This window comes from Tupaia chinensis, unplaced genomic scaffold (genome assembly GCF_000334495.1).
Source record: "Tupaia chinensis unplaced genomic scaffold, TupChi_1.0 Scaffold000217_1, whole genome shotgun sequence".
NCBI classification, from domain to species: domain Eukaryota; kingdom Metazoa; phylum Chordata; class Mammalia; order Scandentia; family Tupaiidae; genus Tupaia; species Tupaia belangeri.
This window is the reverse complement of record NW_006159692.1, coordinates 2,124,327-2,151,863: the sequence shown is the minus strand read 5'-3', so window position 1 is coordinate 2,151,863 and position 27,537 is coordinate 2,124,327. Positions and strand designations below refer to the sequence as shown.

At 40.0% G+C, this 27,537-nt stretch overlaps 1 long non-coding RNA gene across 3 annotated transcripts; it reads left to right on the top strand.

The window, feature by feature from the left end:
• The first annotated feature begins 12,829 nt into the window (after window positions 1–12,829).
• On the top strand, window positions 12,830–21,585 carry LOC102484583 (uncharacterized). Of its 3 annotated transcripts, none has more exons than XR_334431.1 (4): window positions 12,830–12,894; window positions 14,995–15,133; window positions 19,369–19,570; window positions 21,082–21,585. It is a non-coding gene; the product is annotated as an uncharacterized LOC102484583 (long non-coding RNA). The 3 variants fall into 3 exon arrangements; XR_334432.1 differs by having other exon boundaries at window positions 12,858–12,894; window positions 14,989–15,133; window positions 19,369–19,467; XR_334430.1 differs by having other exon boundaries at window positions 12,858–12,894; window positions 14,989–15,133.
• The last annotated feature ends 5,952 nt before the right edge of the window (window positions 21,586–27,537 follow it).

Below are 27,537 nucleotides of genomic sequence, written 5' to 3'. Positions count from 1 at the left end.
GAGGAGATCAAGGGGAGTAAAAACAGCAAAACATTTAACAGCCACAAAAATAAAAAACTATCTATTGAAAAGGCGTGTGGGAACATAGTCTACTGGACTAATACTCAGTGTCTTCCTACTGGGAAAGCCCATTTCGTATGCTATAAAGATTAAATGTAAAGGAATGTAAAGGTATAAGAAACGGAAAAACTAAAATAAATACCAAAAAAAAATTGTTGTAGAGGAAGGTATAAAAAAGAGGGAGGGTGACTTAAAAGTTTAAGGTATAAAATGTAAAAAGAGCCTGTTAAGAGGTTGTTAAGGGAACTGAACCTAGGCACACAGAAGGTGACTTACCTTGGAATGTGCATTCTGGGCACAGTCCTCCTTTGGCGCCAGACCTCTAAAACAGTACCTGAAGTAGTTCTAGATATTATCAACATTCATTGGACTTAGACTTGTTGGGATAAACAACCTCAGAATGAATCTCTCTCTCTGACTTTTTCCCGGTCCCCTGTTTCTTGATCATCTTCCATCCCTTTTTTTCCCCAAAGTACAGGAAAAGACTTTTCCCTAATGTTCCATTATCAACCTGTAGACTGGACCACCACAGAAAGAAGCCATTACCTTTGGTCCTTTCTCTGAGATTTCATTAACTAAGCTCACATCACAGGAAGGGAGATGGAGAATATCCAACACACTTGGACAGAGTTTGTCACTCACTATTGTCCATTTCCAGGTACATCAACTTTCAAACAGAATTTTCACTCCCCATCATCTGAGCATTGAATGCATGATTTTCCTCTTGAAGATCATTTTACAATGTGCCAGACTCATCAGCTCCCATCATAACCCCAAATGCCTGTGAGATCATCCTGTTCCCCTTCTCGGGATTTAGCCTATCACTGCTGTACAAAACTCTGCTACAGAGTAACCACTGTATGATTTTGACTAAACACTTATGTAATACTTCTGCCCATTAGTGACTTTTGTCTTTCAAATCACCCGGAATTCCGTGAGACCTCAACATACATTTTCCAGGACAACTTGGGTAATCATCCTAACCCTGGCCTTAGCCTTCCATTTTAGGTTGACAAAAGGTGAAGAAGGGCTTCCAACAAGACAAAAAAAAAAAAAAAAAGTACCAGAAAGGAACTTGACTGACCTTAAACTCTTCTTACAAATAGCTTTCTTCTACCTCAAACTGTGAAAAAATAAACAGGAGCTCTGAGCAGAGATTTTACGACCTTTTTGGTTGAGCATAAATGCAACTTTGGGGCAACATTGGGTTGTTATAATTAGTTTCCTTGGATAATTCAGGTAATTAAAACCCCTGGAGAGGGTCTGTGGGACTCCAGGATGAAGTGAAGCATAATATAGAGAGGTCGCTGCATGATTTCAGAAGCATTTTTGTTGCAGTTTTTAGGAGGAGATAAGGGGAGAGTGAAACTCAGATTATGTCACAAGTAGCAATTCAGTCATAATTTGCGCTTTCTCGTCGAGTCTTTCCTGAGGCACTGACACACTGTCTAAGCATCCTTTCACACTAGGATTAGACTAACTCTATGCATCTTAAAAGTCGACCTCATCTATTGCCTTACGACGTGTGAGTGGGCAAGCACATTCGTTTCCTATTTGTAGACCTGGTTTATAGTAAAATCATTGCTGAGCCAGCTGCTGGTGTAGTGATTAAGGTGACTAGATCCCACCCGGCTAACTGCAAGGTTCAAGTTCCAGTCAGGTGACTTGAGAAACATGCCAAGTGCATGTGTGTATATGGCCAAAATCCTGAAAAAAAGGGAGAAATGAAGGAGAAGAGACTATGTCATGACCATCCTCCATGGAGGGGGAAGAGGGTGTTCTCATTTTCCCCCTCTCTGTCTCTCTCTCCAGCAACTTCATGCCCTTGCTAAGAAATTATTGCTAATTTGTACTGAGCACTTACTATGTGATAGGTGCTCTACCCAATACTTTATATGTAATGTCCCCTTTAATCCTAATACCCAACGAGACTCGATTTTTTGGATGAGAAAACCAAGGCTGGGACCAGCAGTTAGCGAAATGACAATGTCGCTGGACTCCCATGTAGTCAACTGTAGTTCAAGTCCCAGACCTGGTGGCTTAAACCCATTCCAGGCGCGTGTGCATGCGTGCCCAAGATCCCAAGAAGGAGAATGGAGGAGAAGGGATTGCGGTGTGGCCATCCCCCCTGGGGGTGTTTTCTTGCTTTCTGTTTCTCTGTCTCTCTCTGTCTTCCTGGTAAGCACAGGCGCCCTATAGCAAAAACCTCTCAAAAAAAAAAAAAGAAAGAAAAAGAAAACTAAGGCTGAAAGGAGAGAGTGATTATCAACATAAAACCATGGCTACTACTAATCAGTAGAGCCAGAAGTCCAACCTGGGTCTATCAGACTGCAGAACCTGTCGGTGGCTAACTACTGCATATACTGCCTCCCACTGGGAGCCCCTAGAAACAGCAAGAGAAGATGACAACCTGCGAGTTTGCAGAATGTTATCAAGGTTGCAAATGCAGATGGAGAATAGAACCTCAGTATCTAAGCCAAATGTCTGTCCTCTTAAGACCCTCCATGCCCTCAAAGCTTCCCTGATGTGCCAGCTCATGAAGCAGGAGGCTGGCAAGTTTTACACTGTGTCCCATGACCATCAACCGCCAGGTAGCGAATTGTAGGATTCTAACTATCTACACCAAGGCATATCTTCACACCATTCTTAGTTGCCAGAGATGAAATCACATCTTGATGAGGCTTTGGCAGAAACAAAAAGAGAATTTATTAAAGGAATGCTAATCATTTCTCATAACCAAACTGTAGCATAGGCACTAAAATAACCAGGCCATGAGAGTTCCCATGGGAGCCAGAGACCTAACTACCATTAAAATGCACGCTCCCAACTCTGCTCCACCTTCTCTTTCTTGCTTATTTTGCCTGGGTCTCTCTTCACATCCTCCTATTGCAGATTGGAGAAAGGCATGTGACCATTAGCAGTGCCAAGACTTACAGCCTACAGCAACCACCATCAAGAGAGACCAATTCACAATTTTTCTTGTCACAACTCAAAAATCCCTGAGAGAGCATGAGATTCCACCCCCACCCCCACTCCCCAGTAAGTGTCTATCCCTGGACCAGCCAGCTGCAGCCATGTAGCTTCCAGCCATGGGAGGCCACCTTCTGTGTATGGGTACTGTCCCAAGAAAGGGAAAACCACCTTGCTGGGCAGATACCCTTCACATTTCACCATGAAGCTGATTGCAATTCATTATTTAACAATGAGCAGCTCAAACTTAATTTTAAAAAGTTTTGTCATTATACTGGGGCCTCATTTAGATCATTACAAAGCAAAACAAAAAAATAATTAATGAAAACAATAACAATGTAATAACGCCAGGGAACTGCCCTGGCCTCCCACATAGGCCATCGGCTCTCTCTAGTTTAAATGAGTGGAGGTTCTTTTCTATATGGTTCTCATAATCAAAAACTACATTAATATGTGGGCTGCCTAGATGATTTACCCACCCATTACTTCAAAACAGAGAGTTCATTCTGAGCATATGATTACTGGCATTATCTTAACTGGGTTAACTCTACCTGGAGACTCCCTTTGTTCCTAAACTATGCAGGGGATGGTTAGACGGAAGGTGGGATGACTGGGTGGGTTAGGCAATGGTGTCTATTTCCAAAATCAGAGATACCTGGACTGATAATGTAGTCAAAGAAGGAATTAATGATCATCAATAATGCTTAGTCATCTTCTATGGATCTCTCAGGAATCATATTAATATTATCCAAAAAGTTTTCCCTGACCCCTAAGTCAATGTGGTCTTATATAGCACATATCTTACCACAGTGCACTTGTCCACAGGCTCTGTGTTGGAAAGGACCACAGCTTCACATTGCACCATTATATTCCTAGTTCTTAACACAATGTCTGGCACATAACACTGTGTAAACATCTGTTAAATTATTAAGTTGCATACAATTCATATAAGTTGGGCCAGCAGGTGGTATGGTAGTTAGGGTACTGAATTCCCATATGGCCAACACAGTTTGAGTCCCAGACCTAGCAGCTTGAAAATCATGCTGGGCTTGTGTGCATGCATGGTTGAAATCTCAGAAGAATGGAGGAGAAGCAATTGAGACACTCGGTCTCATTTTTCTTCTCTCGGTCCCCGCCTCTCTCCAGAGAATGCACATGTCCTATGTCAAAAACCCAAAATAAAAGAAGAGGGAAAAATTAGTTAATGTAAGTTAATGTCAGGGTTCAAGGAAGAAATACTATAGTCTTAGTGCAGTGCTAATACCCCTTTCCATGTTCCCGTACTCCCAGGAAATCTTCCCCTAGCCATATATATTACGGGATAATTTAGCAAGAGCAAAATTAGTATGCAGGTGCTATGGAATGTGGCAGATTTACAATGGTTAGACCTGCAAAGTTTAGGGAGTTCAGCAAAAAAAGGGACGTATAGTATCATTTTAATGCCCTTGGGGCCGCGGGTTAATTGAGTTCATGGTCTTCTCTTTTCAAAGTACCAAGTTAAGAGATGAATACATTCTAGCTTTTTACTTAAAATGTCCCCTCTCTGCTTTGCATCAGTGACCTTGCTGTATCTGAGAGCCACAGTGCTCCTGAGAGGATGTCCTAATGCTAGGAAGAATTTCAGAGAGCTAGTGGCTGCTACCACCCCATGGGCAGAGAGGGTGAGAGAGGTTTCTTATTAATGTCAAGCAGAAAAGTCATCAAAAGTCCTTCCCTTCTGTCCTGTGTGGAAAAAGCCCCCTGCTAACCACAACATTCTGGGAGATATTCATTTGTTTCTTGAAAATTTATCATCGTCCCCACCGGCAGCTCTAGCTGAAATAATCCCAATTCTCTTAACCTTTCTTCAGAAGGTCTGTTTAATCAATTTTTATTGCTCTCCTCTGGGCATTCTCTGAGTTTGTTAGTCTTCATTCAATCCTGAATTGGACAAAGTACTTGAATAAGGGTTGCCCACCACCACTGCTCCAGGCGCAGACAGGGGCAACATCCTGGTGGGATGCTGGCATGAGATACTGCATGTGAAAGCACTTGATGAGATTTTGAGCAGCACCCAAAGGGAAGAGATGATGATTTGATGGCACATCGCAGACTGAGCTCCTCATTCTCAAGAAGAATGAAGAAGAAATGATCATATCATTTATTCACCTGTGCCTTGAACAAACACCCAGTGTGTAAACACCTTGTGTCAAACACTGCAGTAGGCACTAAGGTGATAAATGATCAATAAGATACAGCCTCTATTCTCTTGAAAATGATGACGTTGGTATATCCCCCCAATTGCAGTTGCCTAGAAGTACCCCAGATGTTTTTGCATGTCTCTCAAGCTTGTCATACAATGAGCCCATGTGGGCGGTATTCTTATGCCGAGTAAATAGTCAAAACTCAAGGGAACCAGCAGTTAGCGTAATGGCTATGTCGCTGGACTCCCACGTAGTCGACTGCGGTTCGTGTCCCAGACCCGGTGGCTTAAACCTCACGCCGGGCGCGTGTGCGTGCGTGCCCAAGATCCCGAGAGGAGAATGGAGGAGAAGGGATTGTGGCGGGACCATCCCCCCTGGGGGGTGGGGGGTGATTTCTCGCTTTCTGTCTCTATGTCTCTCTCTGTCTGTCTGGCGAGCGCACGTGCACTACAATGAAAATCTCTCCAAAAAAAAAAAAAGAAAAAAACTCAAGCTCAGAGATCCCCTACCCTGAGCTGTGTTAAAGAAAAAAAAATGTGAATTTGGTCAAACCGAAGTTTTATTTCTCTAGTTTATGTCTTCCTTCCTATTTTAGGATGACACCCATGTCTAAAACATCCAATGCCGGGACCAGCAGTTAGCGTAATGGCTATGGCGCTGGACTCCCACGTAGTTGACCGCGGTTCGAGTCCTGGACCCGGTAGCTTGAGCTCACGCCGGGCGCGTGTGCGTGCGTGCCCAGGATCCCGAGAGGAGAATGGAGGAGAGGGGATTGCGGCGTGGCCATCCCCCCTGGGGGGTGATTTCCTGCTTTCTATCTCTCTGTCTCTCTCTGTCTGTCTGGCGAGTGCACGCGCCCTATAGCAAAAACCTCTCAAAAAAAAAAAAAAAAAAAAAAAGTAAAACATCCAATGCCCTCACTCTACTCCCCAATGGGGAAAAAGCATCCCAGACACTTTTCTACCCCCACTGAGAAGACATAGCAGAGCTCCTCCCACATCATTGCTGAAAAGACCCCTGGGAGAGTTCAGTTCCTTCCTTCAACACCTCACTAGCCCTCCTTAGAGTTAGGGAGTCTAAGCTCCAGAGAAATGCAGAATTAGGTTAAAGAGCTGAATCTGCAAATAGCACAGACATTTGTGAGGCTTTGAGCAAAGTGCCTAACCTGCGTCTCATTCTATTTGTAAAGTTGAGATCATTGGACTTACCTCACTCTATTTTGTTGATTAACAAAAGGCTTTATTCAATGCCTGAGTAGTCAGTAAGTGTAGTTGCACTTAGTGGGTTTTGCTGCTGGTGTTGTTGTTGATGTTGTTGTTACTGTTATGGCAGCCCTAGTAAATCGGACAAACCGAAGCCCCTTAATATTTTCCTGAGTAGCTCCAGAAATATTTTGCAAGACGGAAGGAGCCCAGATTGCCTGGAGTACTACCTCCCTTCTATCCACCTTAGACTGCAATGTGAGAGAGGAAAAGGGATGTTAGACCACGGGAGTCTGGGGAAGATTTGCTACAGCAATTAGCCTCCCCTGACTAGCTTGCTACATTACAAAGAATAGAGCTTATTTGTTTACCAGTAATATTTTGGCAAAAACATTTCATAGTACACACAAATATTAGCTGATTACTCTATTTATGAAATTAACATGCAGAGCAAGATTTTAAAAATTCAAGCCTCTAGATTATTGGGTCGTCAGGAAAATCATGACACATGTTTGCATAGAAAAACATACAAAAAATGTCACGACTTTTCCGATGACCTAATATATTCATTACCTCTTTTCTTGGACTTAATCAACCTCATTCTTTCCCCTTTTTCACAAAACACCAAAGGACAGAACCCTCAGCTTGCATTCATTCACTGTGGTACTCGGGCCTTCCAGGTTGTAAGGGCATATTGGTGTGTAGGTGTTCCCACAATGTCCAATTTCTGCATTCTCAACCTCTGCCTTATTAAGTAATTTCCCCAAAGGTTCTGTTTACCTGACTTCAAAGCTCTGTATGTTCTCCCTGAGTCTCTAAAGGAAGAAACGTATTGGTTCCTAGAGTGACTTTGCCAATAAAGGAAAGATTTTTCTCCATCCAGTTGCCCTGCTTAGTTCTCTATCCTTTGAAGTAAGAACTTGCAGAAATCTTAGCTGTTTCAAACTTGGACTTACAACTTCTAAGCTACGGCTTCCTACATTTACTGATTTTTGCAGATGCAAAAATTGCCCTTTGATTATTTCAGGAAAAGAAAAGTTTATTTTTATCAGAACTTTTTTTCATGTGTGAAGAGAAAATAACACCATTATAGAACAAACTAATAAAGGTGATTCTCCATAATTCTAAGTAAACTGCCTTCATCTTTGGGGTGGTTTGTGATAATGGCAATGCTACATCCCCCTCTGTATTCCCTTTGTTATGTGAATCATAGCTGGCTGTTATTAAAATTCTTGTTACAAATTATTACAAATAAATCATAGTTATTTTAAGACACTGAGTTTAGACAGTCTGAATAGCAAGTGATGTAGAAATCGGCGCCCAGAGTGAGTGCTGTTGTAGCACAGACCTAAACCATGAGGCACTGGATCTGGAGCTACATGGTGCACAGAGCCTGGGAAAAAGTCAAAGAAAGCTATTAGAATGGTTAGGAAACATGTAGGAGGTAGGGACATGGTGTCTTGTTTTATGCAGACACGAAACACTTAGTTAAACAGTCATCTATGGTAACTTGGACGATAGAAAATGTACCTAGTAAACAGTTGAGCTTGTCCAAGGAGATCTCCAGACAGAATGCCAAAAGCATCAGCTGGCTTCTTTCAGCTGTTTGTGATCAGGTACTGGAAGAGAGAGAAACTCAAGAAAGAACACGCAGATTTTCAAACATAACTGGGAGGAACCAGCAAGAAGCAGCTAGTGTGAAAAAGAAAACGTTTCATCATACCCATACTTTCCAACCAGTAAAAGATTCTTGTAGTAAGGTATGTCCTGAGAATACAAGTCAAGGGCACTGCCATAAGATGTGTCCTCAGGGTAAAGAGCCCATTTCTTATTAAGACCTTTGGAAGATGCCCATTTCTCATTAAGACCTTTGGAAGAAATAAGGATCTTCTCAGATACACAAAAAGGCTTCTATAGAGCTTAGTGGGGAATGGTTCTGCCCAAAACAGGAATAATTAAGTCAACAGAGGAAACCCTAATCTAGAAAATAATTGGTGTGGTTGGCACATAGAATGAACTCAAATCAAATATATATGCAGAGAGCTGTTGGGTAGAAGTACCACCAGTTTGAACTCAAACAGACTGACCCTGCTTAGGTTGTAAAATGTCTGTGCGTCTCCAACTTTCTCCAAGTAAGAAGGTTAAAAATTTGCTAGCAGTACATATTCCAATTCCATTTCTGAAGTGGTTGATTGAATTATGGAAAAGGAGAGATCATGAAGGAGAAGCCCGGAGCTACAGAGAACAATGAACAGAGACCACACCAAAGGAGCAGGACCAAAATCCAGTCCAGGAAATTTCCCCTCCTGAAAGTGGGAGAACCTAACAATGTTGTCATGACACTTCAGAATTGCAGTAAACCAGTGACTCTGTGTTTAACACTCTTCTCCTTTTGGAATAGGTGAATTTATTGCACGCTAACAGTGTTTAACTATCATATATTAAGTGTTAAAGGACAGAATGCTTTTCTTTTGGGTTCGCACATACCTGAATCAAGAACAACTTCATCCATACCTGAAGTTGTCCATAAGGTCCCAGGGATTTTGTTATATGTAGTCAGATAGATATGAGCAAGGAGTTCCAATATGCCAATATAGGGGACATCTGACATGCCACCAATCACTGCTTGTCAGTGGTTACGACAGGACTCCCTCTTCTGTCTTTGCTTATCTCACTTTTTATTACCTAAGCTTTCCTCAGAAGAGATGAAGGTTGCAGAAGGTTACTATCTTCCCTTCCTCTGTTCCACAGATGCACACAGGCAGTCTCCAGGATGCTCAGCTAACATCCCACCTCCTACTCCTAGTCATAGTCTGATTTGGGCAAAACTATCCCTATGTACATGCTCACAACTTCAAAGTCCACACTGGGCATGAGCATGACTTCCCCCAATGGGGCAATAAAGTTTCCTTACCTAGTAAGAAGTATGCAGGTGCCCACGAAAACATAGAGGACTGACTACAGTGGCAGATCTCTCCTCCTAAGTATCTATGACAAGATCCCACAGTAAAAGTAACACCCAACCCAATTCCCAGTGCAGTTGTTCCCTCACAGCTGCCTGTCAAGCACCTTTCAGGTGTAGGGTGCACTTTTCTATTCAAATCGTCTCTTTTTATTAAAAACTTCTCTTTTCATACTTTTCTTATGATTATGGCTTTGTTTGCCTCTCAGGGCAGGTCTCTAACCTTCAGGATCTGGACCCAAAAAACTGAGTATTTCATTACGAAGCTATCCAACTTCCCATCCGATAATAATGTGAGTTGCTGCGATCATATGAGACTTTTGTAGCCACATTCCCATCTCTCTAACCCCAATCTGGATTATATAACTTCCAATTTACCTGCAGAATCATGAAAAATAGTAAAGATCATTGTTCTAGGCTACTGAATTTGGAGAAGTTTTGTTTCATAACAACCTCTATGTGGTACAAGCTTTAAAGCAATTATTTCTCAATTTTTCACGTAGCAAAGAATTCCCAGGCATGCTGCCATGGATCGAGACTTCCAGAAGCATATTCCGAAGAAAGGTTTCACATGCAAATGATTCATGGAAGAAATACTCCCAGAATAAACCAGCAAGGGAATATGGAGAGCATGATAGAGTAGGGGGAACCCAAATGTAGTAGAGGCTTTTGTTTAAGGAATTGGTTTATGAAATTTGGGGCCTGACAAGTCCAAAAGTTTTCAAAGGCCAGCAGGCTGGAGAACAGAGAAGAGCTGGTTTCAGTCTGAGCCTAACTGCACTCCAGATCTGAATTCCTGTTCAGAGGACCCTGGTCTTTTAAGACCCTCAAATGACTGAATGAGACCCAGTCATATCATGGAATATAATCTGCTTTACACAAAGTCTAATAACTTAAATGTTAATTACATCCAAAAAATACCTTTATAGCCACCTCTAGATAGATATTTGACACAACATCTGGGCAGAGCTTAGCCAAGTCAACAAATTAACTGTCATAGTGGCCAATAAGGTCTATTCACTAGACCAGCTACTGTGAATATGTAATTGTTGGCTGCAAAAGATTCACTGCTAACCTCAACTGAATGGAACATTTCTTCTCTCCCCACCTCAGCCTCCTGCCCCTCATCCCCAAAACCAAAGAGCAATGACTGACTAAGTCATTAAAACCAAATCTGTAGTCTTACTCATCTTCCAGAGATCCCACATGGAACCAGGCTGAGTATATCTCCAACCAAATCCACATCCTCAGAGAACTTCCCCCAATAAATCACTTGAATAAGAACCTTTGTATTGGGACCAGTAGATGGCATAAGGGTTACATTGCTGGACTCCCACATGGTCGACCATAGTTCCAGTCCCAGACCCAGTGGCTTAAAACTCTGGCCGGGTGTTCATGTATGCATATCCAAAATCCCAAGAGGAGACTGGAGAAGAGATTGGAGCATGGTCATCCCTGGGGAGTGATTTCTTGCTTTCTGTCTCTCTGTCTTTCTGGCACATGCACACATCCTATGGCAAAAAATCTCTCTAAAAATAATGAATCTTTGGCCTCTGTAAGAAATGTGACAAGCAAGGATATTATTTGGGCAAAGTGGCATGGAGGTATCTTCAACCCAATCCCTCAGAGAATAGTTAGAGCATAAGTCATGCCTCACATCTTCAGCATCAATAGGCTTTGGCTCAAGGGGGGATGAGAGAGTCATAAACCCCTAGGTATTATTTCTTCCCCCCACCCCTACACTGAAAATGAGTGGCAGGTAAAGTAGATTGAAGATAAAAACACAACAAAGTCCAAGCCTAAAACACAGAAGCAGTAAAAAGGATTCATGGGGATCTGGCTGGAGTATCGACAGCTTCTGTTAGACATACTGACTGAAAATGCAGATTCCGAGGCCTGCCCCCATGATTCTGAGTCAAGGTTTCTGAGACAGAGCAGAGAATCTCCATTATTAACAAGGATCCCTTGGATTCTGATATCAGCGTTTCCACACTTTGGAAATACGGCTTTTAAATTTAGGACAAATGGTTTGTGGTGTCCAATTGTTGTCCATAAATCCCTATGATTAAATTGTAGCAACAATGCAGACAGAGGGGGAATTTTTGGAAATTCTTGGCTGAGCCATCTACATTTCTTACTTTATTACATCTGCTATTGGAATTTAGTGAATAACAGCTGAGTATAGAAAGCCATTGGTAAACCAGTAATAATCATTTACTTTACCATCAACATTCAAACTAGATAGTAAAGAAATTTTATCAGAATATAAGGAGCTAAGCTAAACGTATAATGAGCCTTTATCCCTGACACCTAGAATATAGATACTGGCTTTTTATGTAGGCCTCTTCTTTCCAAGAGCTCTGTTCTTACTTAAACAAAAAGCCAACAATGTCTTGTGCTGTGCCTTCTTCTTACCATAAGCAAAGTATAGTTATATATGTCAGAGCTGACCTTTCTATTCAAGAAGTAGCAGAATCTCCATCTACATTCAACATGATGAGCTAAAGAGAAAGCAAGAGAAAATTAATAAACATATTATGTTTAAAATTTCCTGTATCACTTACTGCTTAATTCAGTACACATATATTGAATGCCAGTCTTTCAAGAGGTACTGTGCAGGAGGTTGGAGATAAAGTCATAGAGAAAGGACGCACAGTCTCTGCCCTCCCAGAGCAGCACAGGAAAGAACTTAGAAGTCAGGCAGTTATACTGCAATGCCACCACTTCTGTAACCAGGGTACCGCCAGGAGTGCTTCAGGAGAAGGTGGGAGCACCACCACCTAGGGAAAACTTCTTGAAGAACAAGATCCCTAAGCTGAGACCTAAAATAACCAAGAAACTGATAACAACAAGAAGCCTGTGAAGAGACTGGTGACTAGGACATGACCAAGAAGATGAGAGGAGACTGGAGCAATTAAGCTTCACAACAGTCTGAGGCTGTTTCTTTGGGAGGACATTGGCACTTCCTGGAGAATATTCAGCGATCAATAATTCTCCCTATGACAAGAAGACTGGTTTTAGAAGGCCCTGTTTCTTGGCCAGTAGTGAGAAATACTCCATCATCAATGACAGCTTCCTTGGAATGACAAAAATTTGGTTAGCTTAACCTTGACATATTCCCTTAGTTGTCCTCTGTACAATGGAAAAAATGGAGAACATAACAGTTACCTTCTCCCTACTTGTACTAATTCATGTGGAGGTTGCCGATTCTGCTATAAGAGGCACAGAAAACATCTCACATGACTATGAAGTCTTTGGAGAGAAGCCGGAAGACTTGGAAACCTAAGTGGAATATATATATATATATATATATATTTCAACTTACGAGTGAGAGTTGGGGATTTGAATGAAAAAGGAATGTGAACAAGTAGCTACAAGAGGTATTGCAAAATAAATTTCCTTTTTTGAACCTGGTGATAAAATAATGGGCTCTTTGGTCATGATGAATGTCATAAAGAGAGAGAGGAGACATTTTCTCAGAAAATTGTCAATGACTAAGAGTGATTAAAACTAAAAGGTAAGTAGGAGAGAGAAAATGCCCAAATATGATGGGATGTTCTGCCTATCACATAGAAAAACAAAACAGAAATAATTGTAGGGTAGTACTGGCATGATTGGAATGCATCCCCAAAATTCATGTGTTAGAAACTTAAACCTCAATGTAACAGTGTTGGTAGGTGGTACTTAATAGGAAGCGTTAGGAGGGCTTTGCCCTCCTAAATGGAATGATACCCTGGTGGAAGAGAGCTTGCAGGAGTGGATTCTCTCTCTCTTCTGCCATTCGCCACATGAGAAACAACGTCTCTCCTCTCCAGAGGAGACAGCATTCAAGGTGCCATCTGGATTGGAGACAGGGCTTTTACCAGATACCAAGTCTGCCAGAGCCTTGATCTTGAACTTCTCTGTCTCCAGAATGGTGAGAAAATAAATTGCTGGGTTTTTAAAATTACCCAGTCTGTGGTATTTTGTTGTAACAGCTCAGCAAAAGTGGGTTAAGACAAGTACTCAGTAATTAACGTAAGGAAATAAGTTAGATGGAAGTTAGGGATAAATTTAGACCATAGTATGTTGGTGAATATTCAACAACCAGTTAAGAAAAATAATATATGTATTATTTATTTTTAAAATGTTATTGATATAAAATATGCATAGCTTAAAATGTACAAATAATTATTCAATATACAATATTCTTTATTAGAAATTCCATATAGCCAATTGACTCTCGTAGAACCTTTTTGTTGACTTTTTGCTGAACTTTTGTGCCTGTATCCACCATATGGTTGCAAATGGCAAATAAGCACAGTTCTGGCATAAATTCTGGTTTTCATTTACATTAAAAGGCATGAACAAAGGCAAAAAAACAGACATAAGCTGAAACTTTGCTCATTGTTCAGTGATGTGAATGACTTCTTTGTTGAATTGGAAAATAGTTTTCAAATACTGGAAGAATATTTTCTCAATTTTTTTATGCTAGTCACACTGTAATAGGTATAGACACAATACATTTTTATATTTATCTTCATTACTTACATTTACTCCATCATTTCTTAAATCTAGATAGTCAACAAAATAATAAATCAAACTCTGACCTACAACATTTACTGATGTTTATGGTGTAAATATTCCCGCCATGGTCAACTTTGAACTACCAATTTGATGTTATAAATACAGAGTTGAAAAGAAAACTACCATCATATATAATATTTCTACCATATAGGAACAACAGACATAAGTAAATTTAAGAATATACATGCTCTCATACAGTACAGTAAAATGAAATAAAATAATTATAAAGTGAAGTGTGTTTTGAATATTTCTTATTTTGTGTTTAATTAAATTTATGTTCACCTAATTTGTTTTTTAATATCTGTGTTTAACAACCACCAGGATTCCTAGAAATTCTGCCATCAATACAAGCTGTCTCCAGCTTCATGTACCTATGGAAAATAGATGAAGAAAACTTAATAGTTTAACTCATAGAGAGATATGTAACAATAGAGTCAGTACTGAGAGTTCCTGGGGTTGAACTCAGGACAAGAACACTGCCAAGCCTTGTGGCTGAACTTACAAGACTTTGTAAGACCCTCCAAGAGCTGACCTGATATTCTATCTCCAGCCTCATCTTTTGATGCTTGCTGACCAAACTTTACATTCTAACACCAAATAGCTTACAGTTCCTAGCCAACTTGATGATGTTTCTGTCTCCACATGGTTCATGGTTTCCCCTCTACCTAGAATATCCTTCTCATTCCTATACCCTCCCACCCACATTTATGTAGCTAGTTCCTACTCAGAACTAATATCTACTCAGATGTGAAGACTTAAATGTGACAACTCCTTAAGACCTTGCATCCTATACCACCACCAAAGCACAGTGAGAACTGTCCCTAAGGGTTCCCATGAGGTCTGTGGCTCCATTTGGCACTGCCTTAGAACACTATATTGAAATGTTCCTTTTGAGAACTGATCTTGCTGACAGGTCCCAGTGCTCCTAAGGAACAGAGAAGTTACCTTATTTGTTTTCGTATCCTTGTGCTTAGTATGTACTCGTGCTTAGTAAATGTTTATTGAATGATGAGCAAATAAATGTTATTTTCCATTTTGATGAGAGAAACAGGTTTTAAGATGAAGCAGAAAATATTCCTGATGTAAAGAAGATATGCCTAAACCAGAGGATATTCTTTTGATAAATACTATCAAGATAAAGTAATGGCAGAATGTAGCAGCTCTCCAGACATAAAGAGGAAACAGACGATGTGAGTTCCAAATGTGAATCACAATTCTGGCATGAGACAAGATTCAGGATGGAAGTTCTATTTTGCTGAAGTAGAGATTCTGACCAATATTGGAACTTCCTGCTGTCATAGTTCCATTCCTTAGAAGATAAGAGAATAAAAGAACAGGAATAACTCAACAGCTAGTCTTTTCTAATTAGAAGCTGAAAGAAAATGATATTATAATAGAACCTTGGGTAAAAGCAACCCTGGTTAGTATGAGCTTCTAAGGTCCTAGAGGAAGGCCATGGCAGAGTTCAGCAAGTTTTGTCTTCAATAAACAGAGGACAGGTTAGGTAAGCACTAAAATATAATGCAGAATGAAAAAAGGGGAGTAGATACACTACTCTAATTTTATGGGAACAATGAGAAGTTGTACTTAGTACTGATGGGGATTTGAAAGGTCATCACTAGAACATTGAGTTGTGTCCTGATAAGTGAATAAGCTCTCGGTTGGAAGGAAAGGGAAGAAAGGGTATTCTAAGCTCCAAAAATGATGGTAAAAGGTAAGGTGGCATATATTTGATCAGGAAACAAAGTCTAATGAAGGATCCTATTTAATAAAGCAAATAGGAAGGAACATTAGCTTAATGAAATATATTGTTGATGTGCCCTTGGGAATCTTTGTGATTACCACTTTCTTTGCTAAATATTCAGCAACTACTTTTTATTAATATATTCTAGAGTCCTCTCAGTATTAGTCTCAAGGGCACTAATCTGGTTTGCAGACAAGATTCTCCTTTTATTGTGAAAGAATCAAATTTGCTCAGAAATTTGTTCCAATAATTTGGCATCTCTTCCATTTTCTATAATTCTTCAAAGAATTGGTGAGCAAACTAATTCATGAGTTCTATTAAAACCCTACACTCTGAAAAATTAATTAGTGAAACATCTAACCATACACTGTGGTCGAATATAAACAGAACACATTGGTTGACAGGTAGGTAGGTAGGTGTATATGTATATATACACATAAGTAGATAAAGATAGAGACATAGAGATACCACTGCAGTTTAAAGCTCCAATCCCTAAAATGCTAAAAATTTACAAGAAAATCATATAATTCAATACAAGAAAATAATGTAATCTATAATTTACAAGAAAATTATATATAATCATATATAAATCATATATAATCATATATAATTCAATGGTTGAATTAATGCATTAAGTAAACATACAACAATGGCCTTATTAAGGAAAAGTCCTACCTTTTGTTTAAGACTGAACAGAAATAAACACCTCCCTCTTTTTTTTTTTTGAAGAGGTTTTTGCTATAGGGTGTGTGTGCTCACCAGACAGACAGAGAGAGACAAAGAGACAGAAAGCAAGAAATCACCCCCCAGGGGGGATGGCCACGCCGCAATCCCTTCTCCTCCATTCTCCTCTCATCTTGGGCACGCACGCACACACACCCGGCATGAGTCTAACCTGCTGGGTCCAAGACGCGAACCGTGGTCAACTATGTGGGAGTCCAGCGACATAGCATTACACAAACTGCTGGTCCCAACACCTCCCTTTTTAAAATAGTTGAATTTATGCTCATTAGTATTAACATATTTTGCTAGCACTACAATTAAAAAGCACTCAGATCTCGTCAATTGTTTTTGAAATGAAAAGGATGTTTTGCCTTAATAGCCAGGTCATTTGAGCAGCCATATGAGTAAGATCCTTTAGTGATTGCCCTCCACATAGCATTTGTTTTATTCTCTTGGAAGAAAATAAGTTATTTTCCCTCTCCCAAAGCAGTGGCTGAAAGCTTAAAGTAAAAATAAACAGAGGTGGGAGCAGCAGTTGACATAATGGCTGTCGCTGGACTCCCAGATGTGTGTGCGTGCATGCCCAAGAACCCAAGAGGAGAATGGAGGAGAAGGGATTGCGGTGTGGCCATGCACCCTGGGGGATGATTTCTTGCCTTTTGTCTCTCTGTCTTGCTCTGTCTTTCTGGCAAGTGCACACACCTTATAGTAAAAACCTCTCCAAATAAAATAAATAGATAGATAGATAGATAGATAGATAGATAGATCAATAGATAAGTGAAATAAACAGAGAAGTTAGGTGGTGGCACAGCAGTAAGTATAATGCTCTGTGAGACTGGTCCACGTGGGAAGGTTCCAGGTTTATATCCAAAGACCTCACTTTATGCCAGGCACACACGTGCCCATGACCTGGGCATGGCTGGGACAGGGGATGGATCATGGCATCAGGACCCCTTTTGGGTGTTCTCTCTCTGACTTTCTGTCTCTCATTCTGTTTCTCTCTCTGTTTCTCACATACATGAAAGAAATAAACTTTTTAAAGAATTATTTATTTATTTTTATTCATCATCATTTTTTTTTCAATTTGATACAAACATTCATCAGAGAGAAGCAGAGAGAGTGGGAAAGTGACAAAGCAAGCTGCCACGTCTGAGACTTAAACCATGGTCAATCGTGTGGGAGTCCAGCACCCCAACCACCATGCCATATGCTAGCCATGAAACAAACAAACTTTTATTTTTTAATTTTTAAATATTTTTTAGAGAGAAATTTTTGCTATGGGGTACATGCGCTCACCAGAGAGACAGAGATACAGACAGAAAACCAAGAAATCACGCCCTGGAGGAATGGCCAATACCTTCTCCTCCATTCTCCTCTAGGGATTTTGGGCACACATGAATGCATGTCCAGTACAACTTTCAAGTTGCCAGGTCTGGGCCTCCAGCCACTTTTGACTACATAGGAGTGCATCAATGTAACCATTATACTATCCACTGGTCCCAAAATAAACTTTTAAAAGTAAATAAAAAAGACAGAAATAAAAATAGCCAAAATTTCTTTTCAGTATAAGTGAATAAAAAACTAATAATCATTAACAAGTTAACACACTCAAAACTCAAGTATACATTAACCCCATATGGGGGAGGGGGGGCTTCAAAAAGTTCATGGAAAATACATATGAAAAAATTACAATTTTTTTTAATTTTGCACAAAAATTAACTTGTACTTTTTTATGAACTTTTTTAACTCTCATTTCTCAGTGAATGATTCATTAAGAACAGGGAAATTTTCCACAGATTGACTTCTGTCAAGCTATCCTAAGAGTTTCACATCATGAGTAATGAATGTTTTCTGAAATTTGGTGAAAACATTACTCCCTATAAATAAGGGGGGGAAATATGTGGGAAATTAGGAGGCTGGCCACAGGACTAGGAGGCCAAAGATGGTGTCACTATCTAGAAAATCTCTGTTCATCCCTTCATATGGCAGTTAAGATTAAAAGGTGAATGAGATAGGATCCCTATCCATGGGGAGTTTATAGTTGGGAATTTTGTATAATCTGAGTTTTAAAAGCAGGCAGGGATATAGTATTCAATGGGATAAGTACCATAGAAACATATGGAGGATGGAGGATCAAGAACAACCTCAGAGGAGGTGGTCTTGAGGGATAATCGTGTTCTGACGAGAGGATGAGGGGAGGATATTGCAGGCAAGAAAGAGAGAGAGAGCCAAAACACAGGGTTGACAAACCATGGAGTATCTGAAAGAGGGTTTTGGCAGTGGGGTCCATATGGTTAAGCAGAATGTTTGATTCATAATACAGTGTCAGGTCCTGCCTGGGGTGCCCAAATATTTTCTGAATGAATGAATCCAAATTGACTAAAGCTTAAGGGATACAAGCTTTAGAATGAAGAGATGGCAAAGGGGCTTTCCATGTCAAGCCAAGGAATTTGGTCATTGACCTATAAGAGGTGACCGCCAAATATTTTCAAATGGAGAAGTTATTTTCATAAATAAAGATAGGAATGACGCTGCTTGTGATTACTTCAAGATAATTGCTAACAATCGAAAATAATAAGCTGTCAACAAATACATGCTCAATGTCACTGAAAAGTGTTCTGGAAAGATTAGGTCTTAGGTAGTTGTGTGACTTGTTGGATGGCCAAATGTAGTTTCTGAACGGGGCTCTCCATTCTCCTCAAATTACAAAGTTGCCCAAGGGAACCCAGCTGGCCTAGCCAGTAAACAGAACCTGGACAGACTTTGTAAAAATGTGTTTTGTTCCTGTCTTTGAGGGGAGATGCCCTTATGATAATGTTTCCTTTCAGTGACTCCTCAAGCAGCATAACTTGCTCAGAGGAAAGCTATGAAGATTAAATAAAGCAGCCATCACGCTTGAACAATGAGTAAGCAGTCATTTAAAATTGCTATTGTGCTTAATCTGTTTTGTTCGTTCAGTACGTGGACTGGGCCAAACATGACACCCTCTTTGAGCCAACAACAGCCATATGAACAGACATTCAGCACCATCTGCACAAACCTACAGCTTAATTCAAGGTCAGGACACTTTCACTGTGCTTATTGAATAACTAGCAGGAAAAGGTCCCTCTCAGTACCTTTAACACTGAGGGTCATCTTTAGCAATACTTCGCAATTTTAGGTACGTATCAATTTCAACTTTTTGTAACAGAAAAATGGGATATATTGGTTTATAGGAGTGTTTAGACACTAATAAGACAAAAGGAATATCTGGGATCTAGTTCTCACTCAGTCACCAAATAAGCTACATGGTCTTAGCAAGGTCCTTGGTTTCTCTGAGCCATTTTCTAAAGAAGCAGGAGGAAGCACTGTGGAGAAGGAATAGAGGACACATAAACTATATGCCGCTATACATCTGACAAGTTTGGACAGGAAGTTTAGCTCTGAATTTCCAGAAAACCAGACCAAAATAGAAAAAAAAGATGGTTAAGTATATAATACCATTGCCCATAATATATTCATCGTTTATTGTTCCTCAAGAGAAAGGAGAATATCTTAGAATTTCTCTGTACATACATTAGTAAACTGTAAGTGCCTTTAGTCAAAGGTGTGTCTTATGGATCTTCAAATAACCAGCAGCACCCAGTGAAGTGCCTTACCTCCAGCAGATGATCACTAAATGTCTGACCAGTTGAGTCGATCCCTTTTATTTCATTCAATCAATATATATTGCACATCTGCTAAGTGCCTGGCACTGTGTGTGCCAACATTGCAACCATAAACAAAAGGCCCTTTGTCTCACACATTTTTCCTTCTTCATTCATTGGATAGTCACCCTACTGTAAGTGCCCTTTACTATCCATTATCCTTGGGAAAATACACAGTTGAAGACATCAGGGTAGGCCTCATTGCCTACAGGTGGTTCAGGAAGCCAGATACCACATAGCCAACCATGATTCAAATCCTGGCCATGGCCTCTTTTTTTTATTTTTGAGAGGTTTTCACTATAGGGTGCGTGCGCTCGCCAGATAGACAGAGAGAGACATAGAGACAGAAAGCGAGAAATCATCCCCCAGGGGGAATGGTCACGCCACAATCCCTTCTCCTCCATTCTCTTCTCGGGATCTTGGGCACGCACGCACACGCGCCCGGTGTGAGTTTTAAGCCACTGGGTCCGGGACGCGAACCGCGGTCAACTACGTGGGAGTCCAGTGACATAGCCATTACGTAACTGCTGGTTCCCCGCCATGGCCTCTTGAAGAAAATGCTAGGTACATGTACGTGCATGCCCCAAATAGCAAGAGGATGGATAAATGGAGGAGAAAGGACTACAGGTAACCACACCTTAGTGGGGAGTGTTTTCTCCTCTCTCTTTCTGTCTCTCTGGTGAGTGTACACAGCCTCTGGCAATTAAAAATAAATAATGTTGAATAGTTTATATGAAAAGAAATTCCATAAGTCTCTGTCGTAAGCTCATCAAAATCCTTATCTACTTGTTTGACCATGCCTATTTAAAGAGCTGAGGCTATGAATTCACTGGGAGTTACATCATATTTTCTTTGGCCCACATTGGGGGTTTTTTATCATTGTTTTCCAGATATGATAATTTTATATGTCACTATGACTGGACTACAATGTGCCCAGATATTTGATCAAATGTTATTCTGAGTGTTTTTATGACTTTGTTTTTAGATACAATTTACATTAAATGGATTTTGAGTAAAAAAGATTGCTCTCAATATGCGTGGGCCTCATCAAACCAGTCAAGAAAGAGCCTATATAACACGAAAAGGCCAGCTACCCTCAGCAAGAGAGAATTGCCCAACAGACAATGCTCGGACTTCATCTGCACCATTGGCTCTTCCTGGTGCTACAGCAGATGGCCTCAGACTCAAAGTGGAGCATCAGTTCTTCTGGACCATCTGCCTGACAACACCTGCAGATTATGGATTTACCAGCTTCCATAATCATGTGAGCCAATTCTTTTAGAAGATTAATGGATACATGATAGATAGACAGAAATATTCTATTGGTCGTATCTTTGAAGAACCCTGACTAGTATACCAGCATTTTAAAACTGAAAGTTTTGACCAGCTTCAGTGACACAACTGTAACAAAATGCTACCTGGGGCTGAAGGAAGATCCTGGTTTTGTGTCCTGAGGTCTCTCTGTACATTGCTGAGTGCTCACACATTCCTGTAGTCCCAGCTGGTTGAGACTTAGGGGAGAATCATGGTCTGGAGACCCTGTTGGGGAAGCCTTACTCTCTTTTCACTCTTTCATGAAAAAATTAAATAAATAAACTTTAACTAAAAAAAAAAATTAACTAACTTATTCATTTTATTAGACTTGCAGCCCTGCCAGCATGTGTGGACTTGAGCTAAGTAATAGCTATGTCCCTCAGCCTGGCACTCCTCAGTGTGCCTTAGTTTGCACCTGCCCATCTTTAAATTACCTCCCTTGACCATATAGGCATGTGTCATAGACACTTGGAATGCTCAAATACGGGTACTGGAAAGGTGCTATGTATTAAATGTTTGTGCCTTCTCTTCCCCCAGTTTCATATGTTGAAGCCTTAAACTCCCAGTGTGATGGCATTTGGAGATCAGAGCCTTTGGTAGATGATTGGGTCATAAAGGTGGAACTCTCATGAATGGGATTAGTCCCCTTATTAGCAGAGATGCAAGAGAGATCATCTCTCTATCATGTGAGGATTAGCAAGAAGGTGGCCATCTGCAAACCAGGAAAAGAGCCTTCACTAGTAACTAAATCAATGGCGTCCTGATGTAGGACTTACAGCCTCCAGAACAGTGAGAATAACTGTTTGTTGTTTAAGCCATCCAGTCTATGGTATTTGTTATAATGACTCAAGCTGACTAAGACAGAATGAGTGCAAAGACCATTTAGCCCAACCTAATCATATAACAGAGGAAAAGACTGAATCACAGGAAGGTAATGGACTTACCTAATATGACAGGTAGCAGTGCCAAGATGCTTTCAGTTTGTTGGTTGTTTTTTTTTTTTTTTCTCTATACACCTGTCTGTAGCCAAAAGAACTTAAAATTCTCCCTCTAATCACAGAGAGAGAGAGTACTCTGGGGAAATACTGAATTTTAAAATGCTAAACAACAATTCAGACTTTTGCAGAACAAAATGGTTGGTTTAAGTCAAATGGAAAACTCATTTATAAAATGGGTTTAATAATAAAAAAATCTCATAACTTAATCTAAAAGGATTTGCCTTCTTTTTTTTTTCACTACATCTGAACAACATGTTCTTTTTCCTTTTGAATGACTTTAGAACGAACACCTAATGACGAAGGTTATTACAATGAAGTTTTTATGAATTACAATAGGTGTTTCCTATTTCAGATGACTACATTGGTTCCCCCAGAATCTTACTCTGTTAGGCACTCTGGGTTTTACCTAACATGTAAGAAAATGGGGAGGGAGAGTCTGTTCCTGATTACCACATTTGTTTGCATCTTTTATATCTTTCTCATATTCCACCATGCATAACTTGGAGGATAAAATAGTCTTCAAATAGCTCAGAAGTTGAATTTTAAACCTTAAAGTTCTAAAACTTTAGACTTCCCAAAGAGATGTGAACCAGTCTAACCCAATCTTTACTTAAGTTGAAGAGTTAACAATGACCACAATTCATTGTCTCCTCTCAGCAAGGATTCTAAGCCTTTTTAAACTAGTCTACCCCTGCCTCTAAGCACAGGATTTACTTTGCCATGGGAAATTTCAGGTAAATGAGATTCAGGTGACAATATTAAGGTCCACCTTTGTCAGAATCAGGAGACCATACAGCCTCCTCCTTTCTTATTTTAATGACGGATACTTATATAGGAAAATTACGCTGGTAAATATGGTGATCTCCATCAGCTTTTATTAGTTTTAGTTTGCTCTGCTATTTCATCAATAAAATATTAACAACCACTTGGGTTCAATAATTATAGATTTCCAGAAAGTAATTCCTGAAATTTTAACAGCAAACTATTAGGTGGACAGCAATATTTTATGGTAGAATCAAAGGAAGAAATTCTGTTTGTAGGAAAGACACTAATTTTCCTTGTCTTCTTAGTACATCTCTTTTTCTTAGGGTGAAAAGGCTGTGTCATTTTGTAGAAATGAGCTTACAGAGAGCCCATTGGTTCTCATCAGTAGCTTATCAGCTTCAATCTTCTTAATAATCAAACTGTTCTTTCTCAGAAGCTAATGGCATACTGAAGATCACTTTGAAAGATAATTAACTTTGGCATAGTAACGAAGCCATGTATTGAATCTCAGAAGGAAAAAATCGCACTCCAGCAAAAAACACTAGAGTTCCCTAACCTTGTGGCCAGGTCAAAGCCACTCCCAGGAATTTCTCTTCCTCAATGAACTTTCTACTCTCTGCTAAGCCAAAACCAGATCATACTGCTGGCCAAAACATACGAAAACCTTTGAGGTGGAACCAGTATTCAGCCCTTTCTTTCTAAATAGTACCCTGATTTTATTTGAGGTCAGCAGTAACCTTGCCTTTGGAAATCAGTATGGGTGGCCAAATCAATAATGACAATACAGTGCCTCTCTTCCCAGCCTCCTTTCTTTTTTTCCTTTTTTATTATTATTTCTTTTTTCAAGTTCTTTTATACATTCAATCACATTTTTAGCTTGCAAAGTGAATATTCCAACTGTATAATACTATAAAGTTATCTTCAACGGGGGAAATAATAAATAATTGGTTTAACTGAGTGTTATTTGTTTTTTTAAGAGATGTTTTGCTGTAGGGTGTGTGTGCCACCTCCTAGGAGGGAGGGCCATGCTGCAATCCTTTCTCTTTCATTCTCCTCTCTGGATCTAGGGCGCACACCCATGTGAGAGTTTTAAGAAATTGGGTTTGGGACTCAAACCATAGTCCACTATATGGGAGTACAGCAGTGTAACCATTAAGCCATCTGCTGGTCCCAAGTGCTGGTATTTCTAACTGCTCTTACCTCCTTTTCCTGAGAAAACCCTGGAAACTTTCTTTGTGAAGCTATTCTTGCACTCACTCTAAACTGAACTAAAGAAACAAAATACTTTGTATTCCTAGATCATTAAAGCAAAGTACACATGGTTGAGATTTTTTCAGTTTGACAAATTTGCTGAAGTGTTTAATTTACTATATGCCAGGAAAATCTTGTATCTGCATCCAAATTGATTATTTGTAACATGAGTCATTATCTGCAGCAGTGTATTTTACTTTCAAATTATATTTTAATAGGCAAAATATCCATTTACAGAAGTACTGCTACTATAAATGATTTTTATTATTAAAGATCTAGATCCCTTAATTTGTTCACCCATAATCCACTATAATAAACAATTTAGTTGGACTGAGATCATTATATTAAGTCTCTTTCAATGTCGATGGGGGGGAAAAAATAGATTATAGAAGTAGATTTAATCTATCAGCCTTAAACTCTAATAAATTGTGCTTTATCCATGCCTAATGAGTTAACCAAGAGTGATTAGATGTTAATAAAATCATGGTGTAATACAGAGTAGATGCTAAACAAAGTTAATGGCTCAAGATAATAATTCTGACTATATAGGATACTAGTTTCCAGAATCGGAAGTTTCACAAACAAGTTGAGTCCAAGCTGAGTTTCACCCCAACTCTTCACATTTTATATCCTTTAACATATAAGTTCAGGCATCCATTTAGACAAATGAACCCCTAAAGAAAAATAACCACTATGTGAGTATTTCACAATCTGCCCAGTTTTCACAAAATCTTTAATTAAAATGTCTCACAGCAAGATAAATAGCTCAATGAAGAAATAGCTTCACTATTTCTCATCATTTTGGTAGCCAGTAGCTAGAAGTGTCTCTCATAAGGAGTGTTCCATGTGGGATGACTTAATAGGAGCCATTAAAAGGATTAGGTAAGGGGCCTGCAAGTGGTGTGGTGATCGGGAAACTCTCATATCACAGACCACAGTTTGGGTCCTGGACCTGGTGGCGTGCTTTCTCACTTTCCCCTTCTCTCTCTCTCTCTCATCAAATTAAAAAATAATCATAATAAATAATAAATGGATCTCATTAAATAAATAATTCTTTTAAAAAGAAAAAAAAAGGATTAGGTAATATGCTGGCCAGTGCACAGACTTCAGAGACATACAGACTAGAGTTCATTCTTTCTCATTATTTACTACACATTTTTGTACAAGTCATTTAACTTTCCTGAGTTCAAGCTTCCTCCAGTATGGAATGGGGTAAGGCCTACCTTTCAATATTGTTATGAGTATTAAGCCAGCAGGTAATGTGGAGGCTAAGGCACTGGATCCACATGGCTGACTGTGCAGTTTGAGTCCCAGACCTGGTGGCTTGAAAATCATGCAAGGTGCATGTGCGTGTATGCCCAAATCCCCAGAAGAGACTGGAGGAGAAGGAATAGCTGCATGGCCATCAGTCTGGGAGGTGATTTCTCATTTTCCTTCTCTCAGAATGTATTGTCAAATAACAGGCTGATGAAATCCTTATTTTATAACACTAGAGTTAATTGGTTCTGAATCACTTAATTGCAGACATGAGATCCTTGTTGTTTATGACCTCATAGTCTTGTAGCCTCACACCTGATTCCAGCCCAGCTATGATGAGCAGTTCCTCAGTTGTTTCTATGTCCCACTGATGGTCCCTCACTTCAAGCATGAGCCTTACTCTCACTTTCTACTTCAGAGTTCCTCTGACACCAGGACACAGGACATCAGTGGGAGCCACTTTAGCACTCACAAAGATGCAAACCAGAAGTGCAGAGAAGTTAACAGCCTTTGAACAACCCTCAGTAATGACAGATAATAGCCAATGGACCAATGCTATTCACTTTCATCATTCAACCCACAACTCCAACATACATCCTCCATGCTCCTCAGAACATCCAAGCAGAATCAAGCACCAGTTGCCCACGGTGGGGATGGAGTTGGTAATGCATCCTTTCACTGACTTGGCCTTCCTCTGCCTTCCACTCCCCTGGTCTTTCACTCTTACCCTCTGAGGTCACTTTCCAAATAAACTATTTGCACTGGTTTTAGACCTTGCTTTCAGAAGAACCCAGATTAAGGCATTGTTACCAGGAACAGTTGTGCAGATTAAAGCCAGAAAACAGGAATTCAGAGGTGGATCATTTGCCAGTCAGACAAGAAAAAGTTTCTAGTGATGGTGGGGCAAAATCTTAGAATTCAGTAGCATTATAATTATTAATACCCTTGTCTGTGATAGAAATATATGAGTTATGAGGAAAAAATGTTAGGTTAGAATTTTGTATACTCTAGAATGCTTACATGACAGCTTTTAAAGAGACCCTCATTGCCTAAAGTCATAAGGCAGAGTGTTAAAGACATGGCTGAGGGACCAACAGTTAGCGTAATGTCTATGTCGCTGAACTCCCATGTAGTCTACTGCAGTTCGAGGCCTGGACCCAGTGGCTTAAACTCACACTGGGCATGTGTGCATGTGTGCTCAAGATCCCAAGAGAATGTAGGAGAAGGGATTGTGGCATGGCCATACCCGCGAGGGGGTGATTTCTCACTTTCTGTCTCTGTCTGTCTTTGGCGAGTGCATGCACCCTATAAAAAAAGCTTCTCAAAATAAATAAATAAATAAAAAACAACATGGCTGAAATGCTCATGGAAAAGGAATTGATGGTGAAGGTGTGAGAGCTACAAACAAACAAACAAACAAAAAAACTATATGCACAGCCCCCAACAGATTTCCCATGGCAGAGTCAGAGCCTAACAGACAAAAGAGTGATAACTTGAGATCTTGGATATGAACACCTATGTAGACAAGGCAGAATTATAAAGGACCAGGATGCCTGGAAAGCTCTGAGCTAGTAGATTCAGTTGTTTTCTCCTCACTACATGAAAGCAGCCTCCTCCAGGTTGGAGAGAGATCCTATAATGATGTCATCAGATGCTTGTCATCCTCAACATTGCCCTTCTCTTCCCCTTAGCATAAACTCCTAATGCTCATACATACTGGCAGGATTTGGAAGAACATATGTGAGAAATCACCCCCCCAGGGGGGTGGCCATGCTGAATCCTTTCTCCTCCATTCTCCTCCTGGGATTTTGGCACATATGCTTGTATACCTGGCTTGATTTTCAAGCTGCCAGGAT